We start from the raw sequence: 12,110 nt of genomic DNA, 5'->3' as shown, positions 1-12,110 counted from the left end.
ATTTGATCTTTAATCATTATAGAATGCCCTTCTTTATTCCCGATAAGTCCTACAATGTTTCCTTTGTTTGATATTTATACAGCCACTCCAACTCTTTCAATGACTGGTGCTTACACAACATCTTTATCTATTCTTTTACTTTTAACCTATATTATTGTACATTTAAACTGGATTTTTTAAAGGCATAATATAGTTAGGTCTTACTATATTATGAATATAAACAGCAAATAAACTATAAACAAATTATTACAATAATAAAAGTATGAAGGTGCTGAATAGAAAATCAACATATAAAATCAATTGTATTTCTATAAAGAACATGAAACAGTTTGACATTGAAAAATTAAAATATATCAAAGTGCATTGTTAATATTTCTATCTTCCTCACAGATAATGCAAGGACATCAAGTCATTTTTAATGGGAAGTTCACCCAGGAAATGAATGTCCCCCAGTAAAGGCTGTGCACAAATCACGGGTCTGCTATTTTAACTACTTTTTTCCCAGTTTACCTTCTGACCTTGGTCAGTATTTCATTTTCTGTAATAATTTCTGCGGTGAATAAGCCTGTGAAAACCCTAATGACTACTAGGATTTGAACCATCCTCAACAAAGCTCATTAATAATTCCTTAGAAGAAATTCCTCTATTTCACACCTTTTTTTTCAAAAGCCATCTAAACTACTCCCTGTTAGCTGATTTTCATTTCCTCCCCCTGTCTGTCTTTTCTCTTGCTGATACCCTCTTTCTTTTATATATCAAAAACATCATGCAGTCCCATTTTTGGTAATTGAATAAGAGTCAGACACTGCCTCCTGATTATTCTCTTTGTTATGCAAAGTGTTCAAGAATGAAATGAATGGGTCAAAAAACTATGGTACATTTACATGATGGAATAATATGTAGTAGAAAGAAAGAAGGAGCTCCTACCCTTTGCGACAGCATAGATGGAACTAGAGAGCATTATGCTAAGTGAAATAAGCCAGGCAGTGGAAGACAAATACCGTATGATCTCACCTATAAATGAAACCTAATCAACAAAACAAACAAGCAAGCAAAATATAACCAGAGACATTGAAATTAAAAACAACCTGACAGTAACCAGAGGGGAGGTGGGAGGGGAAAATGGGGGTGGTGGGGAGGAAGGATTTTCAGGAACAACTATGAAGGACACATGGACAAACCAATGGGGGATGGAGTCGCGGGGAGGTGGGGATGGCCGGTGTTGGGAGGAGTGGTAAGGGGAAAATGCAGACAACTGTACGTGAACAACAATAAAAAAAAAAAAGAATGAGGAGTCCCTGATTTCCTCAACTATCATCATCTTTAACAATAGCATTAAATTACATTATTATAAAATCAATCTAAGGTCACCTGCACTCATAGCAGGTGTGCTGCTTCAGAGGACTATTTTACTTATGGGGTGGGGAGAAGGACAGTTACCCTTCTTGGGCTAGGTCTACTGCAGCCCAGCTTTTACTCACTGTAGCAGTTTAGTTGTTACACCATCTGCAAGCATCTAACCACAGCCACTTAGCGATCTATCATCAACCCAAGTAATCCTTTCTACTCAGTTGTGTGTAAAATAAGTGATGTATCCTCCTGATTATTTACCAATACCTATAATGATTCATCAGGTTTTCCTGGTTTCTTCCCATAAAATGTCCTGTCTCTTTCACAAAATACTCTCAGCATGCAGGAATCCTGTGCCCTTGTCTTCCATCGATCTGTACTGTCTTTGGTGTAACCCCACAGCCTTAAGTTCATTGCTTTCTAAGTGAATATTTTATCTTCCCAGGCAGCCTTATCAGACTTCCAGTGAGAGGAAAAAAACTGTTTTGAAGTCTTTTCTCTTGCCATCCTCTCCTCTCTGAAAGGACTGGCATTTAGAAACACTAGTAACGGCCAGAGAATGGAATTTTTCATTGTCTTTCTCTCTACCCACTACTCCCTATTAAGCCAGCAGCCAATTTTTCTGAGTTTAAGTTTTGCCATTTAATACCAAAAATGTGTAAGCATCTAACCAATGATTAGATCCTCCTCATATTCTTTACTGTATTTTTCCATTACCATTTATCCCCCTTATATCACCCTTCCCCCCAATCACCACATTGTTGTCCACGTCCATGAGTCCTTTATTCTTTTTGTGCGATCCCTCCATCCCCTACCCCCACCACCCCAAGTTGTCAGCCTGCTCTCATCTATGAACCTGTATTTTGCCTGTTAGTCCAGTTTGTTCATTAGATTCCACATATGAGTGAAATTGGACGATATTAGTCTTTCTCTGGCTGATTTCACTTAGCATAATTTTCTCCAGGTCCACCCATGCTGTCACAAAGTTTACAGCCAAGTAGTCTTCCACTGTGTAAATGTTCCATAGTGTTTACCACGCATGTATTGGTGACCACTTGGGCTGCTTCCATATCTTGGCAATTGTAAATAACACTGCAATGAACAAGGGGTGTTTATGGTCTTTCAAATTAGTGTTTTGGGTTTCTTTGGATGAATTCCCAGAAGTGGTCATAAGAAGTGGTCATAATGCAGTTCGATTTTTAATTTCTTCAGGTATCTCCATACTGCTTTCCACATTGGCTGCCGTAATCTGCTTTCCTACCAACAGTGCAAAAGGGTTCCCTGTTCTCCCCATCCTCATCAGCACTTGTTGATTTACTCATGATATCCATTCTGACAGGTGTGAGGTGGTATCTCATTGTGGTTTTAATTTGCATTCTCTGATGATTAGTAATGTTGAGCATCTTTTCATATATCTATTGACCATCTGTATGTCTTCTTTGGGGAAGTGTCTATTCAGGTCCTTTGCCCATTTTTAAATTGGATTGTATAGTTTTTTGGTGTTGGGTTTTATAAGTTCTTTATAAATTTTGGATATTACCTGCTTATCACATGTATCAGGAATATGTTCTCCCATTCATTGGGTTGTCCTCCTATTTTTTTGTCCCCTCCCCTTTCTGGCCAAAATGTGCCTTAGCCTTTGTGACTCACAGATCTGTACAGGAGTCCTCCAAATAGCACCATTCTGAGCTAACATACTTTCAAATCAGACTCCACACAAACCTGATTACCCAGAATTACCCACTATTAAGCTTCATTAATAATTTCAAAGACACAGGCAATTAAGAAAGCTGGAAGAAGTAGAGATCAATCTGGTACACACAGAGGGGCTCCTTACCATGTGAGTTAATAACCCATGCACCTTTACTTATAGATCTTGTCTACTCTAGACCAGAAAGTGCATGTCTGATACAGGGAAAGGAAGACCAAAGCAGCGGCCTTTAATGTCCCAGACTTCTCCCGGATTTGTCTGCCCATATTTTAAAAATTATTTGTAAAGCCTGACACTGGATACAATCTGTGTTTCGAGTGTCACAGATTTGATAATCTGGTCCTTTGTATCCACTCACCCACTTATTTATCCATTCTCTTTTATTCCTTCTTATTTCCTTGACCACGTAGGGTCATTTTCCTTCTTCCTGAACTAATTTTTTAGCATTTCCTTTATTGTGCATTTATAGCTGTAGCCAAATGAAACAGTGTTAGTTCTAAAATATATTTTGACTTCATTCTTGGAGGTATCTGTCTTTGCATATAGAATTTTTGGTTGGCAGTGATACTGCTGTAGTATAGGAGTCACTAAACATTAGCCATGGACCAGCCACCTGATTTTGTAAATAAAAGCTGGGACACAGCAATGCCCTTTTGTTTACATGTTGCCTATTGCTGCTTTCATACAATAGTGATTGAATAGTTGTAACAGAAACTACCTTATTTTGCCATGTATAATGCACACTTTTTTGCCCAAATTTTTGAGGGAAAAATAAGGATATGCATTATACATGGGTAGGACCTGAAATACCTTGTGCTCCATTCTTGTGTTCTGTAATTATTTGATACATATTTCTTATACAATAATATGTTCAAAAATAAATGCTAAAATTCCTTTATAATAGAAAAAACAAGTACCCAACTATATATAAGTAAACAATTGAATTAAAAATTAAAACAAAGCCCTGGCTAGCATAGCTCAGTGGATTGCGTGCGGGCTGTGAACCAAAGTGTTGCAGGTTTGATTCCCAGTCAGGGCACATGCCTGGGTTGCAGGCCATGGCCCCCAGCAACCGCACATTGATGTTTCTCTCTCTCTCTTTCTCCCTCCCTTCCCTCTCTAAAAATAAACAAATAAAAATCTTTTTAAAAAATTAAAACAAAAGCTTTTTTCCAGAAAGTCTGGGTGAAAAATGTGGGTGCACATTATACATGAGTGCATTATACATGGCAAAATGTGGTAGTTTGCTTTTTTAGATTCAGTTGTTCAGAGTGGTGAGTTTGTTGCCATTTTAATGTTCATCATTTTGATCTTCTTCTTTTTCTTATGTAATCCCCTTAGCATTTCATAAAATAATGGCTTGGTGATGGTGAACTCCTTTAGCTTTACCTTGTCTGGGAAACACTTTATCTGTCCTTCAACTCTAAATGATAGTTTTGCTGGATAGAGTAATCTAGGTTGTAGGTCCTTGCTTTTCATCACTCTGAATACTTCTTGCCAGCCCCTTGTAGCCTGAAAAGTTTCTTTTGAGAAATCAGCTGACAGTCTTATGGGAGTCTTAGTCCATTGTAGGTAATTGTCTGCTTTTCTCTAGCTGCTTTGAAGGTTCTCTCTTTATTTTAACCTTTGGCATTTTAATTATGTGTCTTGATGTGTTCCTCTTTGGGTCAAACCTGTTTGGGACTCTCTGTGCTTCCTTGACTTGGATGTCTATTTCCTTCACCAAATTAGGGAAGTTTTCTTTCATTATTTTTTCAAATAAGGTTTCAATTTATTGCTATTCCTCTTCTCCTTCTGGCACTCCTATGATTCGAATGTTGGTATGTTTAAAGTTGTCCCAGAGGTTCCTAGGTCTATCCTAATTTTTTTTAATTATTTTTTCTTCATGCTGTTGCAATTGAATGTTTTCCTTCCTTGCATCCCAAGTCATTGATTTTATTCTCAGCTTCATTCTCTCCACTGTTGGTTCTCTGTATATTTTTCTTTACTTCACTTAATGTAACCTTCATTTTTTTATCTTATGTTTTTACCATACTTAATGAGTTCTTTGAGTGTCCTGATCACCAGTGTTTTGAACTCTGCATCTGATAGGTTGGTTATTTCCATTTTGTTTAGTTCTTTTTCTGGGGTTTTGTTCTGTTCTTTCATTTGGGCCATATTTCTTTGCTCATTTTGGCAGCCTCCCTGTCAGTTTCTGTGTATTAGGAGAGCTACTCTGACTCCATATCTTAGAAAAGGCACTTGTAAGGGCAGAGCCTTAGGTAATTGCCAGGGTGGGGCAACACAATTCACTGCTTTGTGGCTCTGTATGGGGTGGGGGGGGAGCTTGGAGAGGGGACAGTGCCACTGCCTGGCTTCTGGAGGTTTTCCCAGCACTCGCCCCATTTCCAGTCACTTCACCTACTTCCCATATGCTACTGGTACCCTTCCAGCTGTTGCCCTGCTGGTAAATCCGAAAGTAGGGGGGTTTGCATATGTTCTAAGTTCATGCAGGCCCTTTAAATGGACTCTCCTGAACATCTAGCAATTTCATCCTCCATCCCCACCTCCACTGGTTTTTACAGCCAGGAGTTATAGGGATTTATCTCCCCAGTGCTGGAACCCTGGGCCGTATGGCCTGGGATTGCATACTCCCAAGGTGTACCTCCTAATTTTTATCCACCACATATGAGCGTGGGACCACCCATTCTGCCGTCATGGCTTCTGGAAGCCACACCATCTCCATGCCTCTCAGCCAGTCTCAGTGAGACCACCCCTCCTACTCCTCTGGATGAATGAGGTTCTTTAAATCCTTGGTTGTTGGACTTCCATAGAGCTCGATTTTCTGACTGTTCTGGTTGTTACTTGTTTTGAGATATAGGTGTAATTCTCTGTGGTTGCACAAGGAGGTGTTGGGAACCGCCCTGACTGGTATCAGAAGCTGAAACCCCCACCTAGCTAAGGCTAAGGGAACGCCCTTGGAACCGTAAGCCAGCAAGGAGACAAAAGCTTATCTTCCTGGGAGGAATGCTGCTTCTGCTGCTTTATTCATAACTGAACCCCAAAAAGCTTGGTCGGGTTAGCCAAAGACGGGTAAGATTCCCCACAGGGGGAGCGACCTAAGACAGGCACGATCACTTTGGGAGGCCCCCCCAAAAGGAGGACTTGGGGGACTGCAGCAAAAGGGGGTGATGGACCCTCGCTCCTCGGCTTTGACATAGCCTGAGTTCTCAGCGTCTGGGAGAAAATCTCCTTATCTCTCAGTTGCCTTAGTTCCCTTGCTCCACCTAAGCCTGAAACAATGACAGGGTGGTGCAGCTCGGTACTGAGAAGTGCGGATTCCCGGGGTGATCAGGCCTAAGAAAGAACATGTAAATTACTGTGAAACCTTCTTTGTTTAGAATGCTCTCAGTTGAATGAGAAGGGTCTTAGGAGGAAGTTATTTTGTTCCTCAGTCTTACAGCTCTTTGACCCCCAACTCAATAGACCGGCAGAGTTCTTTGTTTTCTATAGTTCCTTACTTCCCCCCTAATGAGTACTGTACTTTACCTGAATTATTATGCAAAATGAGCCTAATAAAAGCAGGTATGGACGGTAAATCAGCGCGCTCCCCACTAGGGGGGGTGGCCATTCCGTCCCTACTTCCCCACAGAAACTAGTTTGTCTCTGTGCATGTTGTTATTTCTCGCGTGTTCATCGTCGAGCCATCCACAGCGTTCCGTGGTCACTGCTGGCCGGTGACCCACGCGCAACAAGGAGGCAAAATGCATCTACCTACACCTCCATCTTGACCTGAAGTCATTTCCAATTCTTATCCCTTTCTTTTTATTGTCTTGCTGTGCCTTCTAGGATTTTCTTACCAGTGTCGATTAAGAGAGGTGATAGCAAGAATCCTTGTCCTGTTTCTGAACTTGAAGTGAATGCTTTCAATGTTTCCTCAAGATATAGGCTGGAGGTTTTGTTCTTGTAGATATATCATGTTAGGTTGTAATCTGTTTAAATTATCTAGTCATCCCAGTCTCATTTATTGTAATGACCATTCTTTCCTCTATACTTTGCATTGTCATCTTTGTGAAGAACAGAGCATCTGTGTATGAGGCCAGATTAACCTTTATACCAAAACTCTACTGAGGCAGTAGAATAGAAAATTACTGGCCACTCACATGTGAACATAGATGCAAAAACCATAATCGAATATCAGAAAACTAATTGAGCAATACATTGGAAGGTAAGGTTTATCTCAGGAATACAAGGTTGGTTAAATATGTGAAAATCAAGGAGAAAAATCAATTGAGATCATCTCAATAGATCCAGAGAAGAAGTTTGATAAAACTCTGTATCCATTCAATATATCTGTGTGTTAAAATGAGAGCTAAAAAGTTATCCCAACTTTGTATATATTTCCAACAAAAGTATATAATATTTCCCAACAAAAGTATATAATATTATATACTTTTCCAAAAGAGTATACAATATTTTCCAACAAAAGTTAAAAAAGGAAAGGATGCTTCTATCATATTTGAGTTTTTTCAAGGAGATATTTAATGCAATTCTTTCTGATGAAATTGGTGTAACTGCTTACCACTGACTGAAATATTTCTAAAGGCTTTAACAGTTACAAAAACCTCAAAGAAAATAAAAAGCAAGCTTTTTACAAAAGCAAAACATTCCCATTACCTAGAATTATCTTCAGAATGCTTATGCTGAAACAAGATGTGTTGTGTAAGAAGCCATCTGCTCAGGCTGTTTATTGTCTGCTACAAGTCATAATCTTATTTGCATCAGTAATTACTTTACTGGTTCAAATATAAATATAACAGAAAAAATTAAGATTTCAAAGAATATACAGAAAAAAAGTGACAAAGGCCGAAATTCCCAGTAATTCTGTATTAAAAGAGCTCAATGCAGGTATCATTCACATAGATAACCTCTTTCATGGAACTGTTCACCTTAATCTCCACCTGATATCTCAGTCATAACACTATAGATTTTACTTACTGTTCTCACGTGGCTACTCACTAAAACCTACTTTAGCATAAGAGCATTCTAAGTGAATTCTATCTCTGGAAACACCTGCTCAAAAACTACCACAGTTTTGATCTACAGAAGCATGAGATTGCAATAAAAAAGGTATTTTAAGTAAACCTCTTAACTAATCCAACAGGCACTGAAATACATCAAACCAACACTTTCCTATCTCATACCAAAATCATAGTTAACTTATAGTTCTTCCTTATCCTCTGTGTTCTTAACACAAAAATGTCTCCCCCCTCTTCTCTCTTTCTTTTTTTTTATTTAAAAGTGAGGAGAACTTGGTAGGGACATCAATTTGGCTGCATTAGAAAGAATGAATGATAGAAAACTGTGGGAGGCAAAGAAAAAGAACAAATAACTGAGCCAGTTACATGCAGATGCATTAATTTATGTGAGGAATGTTAAGAATGCGAATTAAAGCAGTCACATAGTTACTGGGTAATGATGCTATTCTACAAACCCAAAGCTGTGGACCAAGATAACAAGGATGACAGCATATTTAAAGTAAACACAGATTCCTGACAAGCACCTGGTGTCTGACACGGATTTGCACCACAACTGGCCACAAAGTAGGTATGTGCTACCTATGTGACCAGCTCTTAGAGAACTGTGATCTCTAAGACTCAAGTCAAATTCCTTGGGTAGAGTCATCTCACTTCTATCTCTGAGGTTCACAGGGGGAGAGAAAAGTACATCTGCTGTGACTCTTTCAGAGAAAGAGGGATTACTTGGGAGTCTGTACATGACTTCTTTACCAGTGTGTGTCTTTTTCTTGCTCCTCCTGGACTGTATCCTTTGCTGTAATAAACATGAGCTGTGAATACAACTTTTATTGAGTCTTCTAGTGAACACTGAATTGGTTAGGTAGTCAAGAGAACCCTCAGACAGCGCCAGTGAATGAAAAGGAAATTAAGGAGCTGGCAGGGTGGGAGAAGAAATGAATTTAGTTTCCTTGTAAGGTGTCTTGATCACATTCATTAGAATTCTATGCCTTCTGAGTAGCAAAATATTTTTTTACCACTTTAGTTTCAACAGTGGTTCAAAATTCACTGCAGCTTTAGCTCGCTCACTATTCTATGTAACTTCTATTAAATTTAGGAAAAAATATAAAGGAACACCTCTTACTTCAAGAATTTATCTGATGTATTTTGTGATCTTGTTCCAAATCTCATGTGTGTATGTAAATATATAAACACATATATGTGTGTTTTTATATATTATCACTACTATTTAAATCATTATGTTGTTACTTTATTCTTCTCAAAAAAACTTTACTCACCATCTAGCACATATATGAATTTGCTAGGTGTTAGGGATAAAAAAAATTAAGAAAATAAAGCTCCTGTCCTAGAAACTAGAGAAGGACACTTACATGAACATAACATCAAAATCTTCTCTAGGCATTTCTGAATGTTTCATTTTTAACAGTATTATAGACACAGGCTTTATGAAACATTGCATCTTAATGTGACACTGAGATTGGAAATACTGCACGATGGCTATATGATGGATCAACCTTCTCATGAAAACTCCTCTGCAATAGCATTCCAAAGTCTGCGTAATGAGTTGTCTCACGACCGAGTCAGTGAGAAACAAAAGGCAACCAAGGTAGTAATAAAAATATTACCAGAAGCTACCTCTGCTTCCTGAGCATGAAAGCATAAAATTGTCTGGCAATTGAATAGCTTTGTATCCTTAGGTAAGTTTACATTTCTGAAATGATCACTCATTGAAGAGTTCGAAGTATGGCAGCAATAGTAAGAAACAATTTCTCATTTCTTCTCTGTATCACATTGAGTTCTATTTGGCCCTGTCAGGGGTGTCCAACAATTTGGCGTCTCTGGGCCACACTGGAAGAAGAGTTGTCCTGGGCCCCACATTAAACACATTGTGACACATAATCACAAAAAAATCTCAGAATGTTTTAAGTAAATTTATAATTTTGTGTTGGGCTGCATTCACAGCCATCCTGGGCTACATGCAGCCCACGGGCCACAGGCTGGACACCCCAAGAAAAGCAAACTATTGAATGCAACCAATGCATGCCCTCTAGGTATGTATTGTATCTAGTCAAGTGGTGATACAGCATAGTCAACTGACTGTGAGAACAGACTGTGGAGTCAGGCTGCCAGGATCTAATCCTGGCTCCACTACAAATGAGGAGAGTTACTTCTGTGAAATAAAATGAAACAAAACAATATAAAATAAAATGAGTGTTATCACTATTCTTTCCCTTTTCTTCCATAAAAGAATTAAAATGAGAGCACATCTAGTCTTGCCTTGCAGAAATCTAAAATGACAGATTAATACATAAATGGACATGGTCTTTCATAAAATGAGAATTTCTAATAGAAATTCTTATCATAATCTTACTATCAGCATTAAATTTTTATAATCTTCTAACACATTCTTTTCTTTTGGATATGGTACTCCTATTTGTCTGGATGGCAATGCACAAGCAAGTGAGGATGCTCTTTATGGACCCACCAAATTATATTGTAATGATACTGAAAGAACTAGAAAAAAATTTTACTAGATTATGGAATTGTGTACATATATATATGCTGTATATATACATATTCTCCAATATCAAAATAATAACCACAAATCTGTATCTATGAAAAATCTAAGCAAGATCAAAGTAATTTTTTTCATTAGCATTAATTTGATACTGGTTAATTAATAGCAATAGTACCTAACTTTTTTTTCTTTTAATCCTCGCCCGAGGACACATTTATTGATCTTAGGAAGAAAAGAGAGAGAGAAAAACATCAGTGTGAGAGAGAAATATTGACTGGTTGCTCCTGTATGCACTCCGACCAGGTATCGAACCCACAACCTAGGTACAAGTCCAGACCAGGAAATGAATCCACAACCTTTCGGTGTATGGGATGACACTCCAGCCAATGGAGGCACACTAGCCAGAACTAGCTACTAACATATGAATACCTACTACATGCCAGGAAGTATACCAAAAATTGGTATTTCATTTGTACCTTATTTACCTTACTTACACCCAGAGGAAGTAGTCATTGTTATTTTCATTTTGACAGTGCAATTATTAAGGTTTCAAAAAGGTTAGCTATAATTTAATCAGAGTTCAAATAACTGGTAAGAGGTAGAATGAGGACTTGAACCCAAGCCTAACTCAAACCTTGTGCTCTTAACCCCAAATTTATACTTTTTATTATGCTCTAAAAATCTAAAAATTTAAACATTTTACATAATCATATTTAAATTTTATACTACCTAGAAAAGATAAATGTTAATCAATTTTAAGAACAACATAAGTATCAGTGGGAAGATCATTTAAATGTTATCACCACAAAAAAGAAATGGTAGTTATGCAATACAATGGAGGTATTAGACAATGCTATGGTGGGAATCATTTTGCAAAATATAAATGTATCAAAGCAACACTACACTTCAAATTTACACAGTGCTGTGTGTCAATTCTCAATAAAGCTGAGGGGGATGGGGGGAAGAGTGGCTAAGACGTCTCCTATTATTATTTATTCTGGCAATTACTCCTAAATTCCAAATATAAGGTGCTTTTGTTATGTACACAGCTAGAGAAATTTGGTTCTATAAGCTGTAGTTCAAATAAAGGCCTTTTTCCCAGGATATATACCAACCATGAAATCAATCACCTAACTTACCTCCTCAAAGAAAGGAGGTATTTTTAGAGAATAAAATTAAGTTTTAGGGGATAGACTAAATCCACTCTGCCTTATTTGCAGCCATTTTGGAATTTATTTATTTTAATTTGAAGGAGGCTAATATTGTCAAAAAAAGGAGATAAACCTTTTAGTCTTTAATCTAATTGCTGTTTGCTAAAGGAAATATTATTGATACAAATATTTAGTTCTGTAGGGAGCCCTCTAACAATATTACCTTGTATGTCAATGATTTCTAATTTTATACAATTAGCATACTTATAGTCATAATTAGAAAGACAGTGAAAATTACAGAAAAATAACTTTCGTCAACGAGAACTGTGAAAATATTATTCATAGAGCAATTATGTCTAGCTCAA

At 37.7% G+C, this 12,110-nt stretch overlaps 1 protein-coding gene across 2 annotated transcripts in view; it reads right to left on the bottom strand.

The window, feature by feature from the left end:
• PRMT3 (protein arginine methyltransferase 3) overlaps window positions 1-12,110 on the bottom strand; it is a 106,791-nt gene that overhangs the window by 73,842 nt on the left and 20,839 nt on the right. The window lies entirely within an intron of this gene.

This window comes from Phyllostomus hastatus, unplaced genomic scaffold (genome assembly GCF_019186645.2).
Source record: "Phyllostomus hastatus isolate PE091 unplaced genomic scaffold, TTU_PhHast_1.1 phas_scaffold_585, whole genome shotgun sequence".
NCBI classification, from domain to species: Eukaryota; Metazoa; Chordata; class Mammalia; order Chiroptera; family Phyllostomidae; genus Phyllostomus; species Phyllostomus hastatus.
This window is presented reverse-complemented; position numbering and strand designations above follow the sequence as displayed.